Raw genomic sequence first — 359 nt, 5'->3', positions numbered from 1 at the left:
GCTTCTGAAAACCCTCCCCGCCCCCCTCCCATCCCCCATATCACGGGTCCTTCCGCATAACCATTTTAAACCTAAATTCAAAAAGCCCAAAGCAAAAATCGCAACACCCACCAGACCAGACTTCGAGGCCAGTCCCGCAGAGGCAAATGAACCAAGACAATAATGGTGCCAAAAAAGAGTGCCAAAACCTGATATCGCCTAATGGCTCCAATTGCAGCGGTGGCGAGACCAGGCTGGCACAGGCGCGGCGCTTGGCTCTCCGGGCGGCTCGGGTAGATTTCTCGGCCGGATGTGAGGTTGCGTAATGGGTCCAATTCTGGGAAGACCTCATTGTGCGGATAAATAGCTGGTTTATACGT

The sequence above is a fragment of the Penaeus monodon genome, chromosome 31 (genome assembly GCF_015228065.2).
Source record: "Penaeus monodon isolate SGIC_2016 chromosome 31, NSTDA_Pmon_1, whole genome shotgun sequence".
Lineage (NCBI taxonomy): Eukaryota > Metazoa > Arthropoda > Malacostraca > Decapoda > Penaeidae > Penaeus > Penaeus monodon.
Note: the sequence above shows the minus strand (reverse complement) of the source record.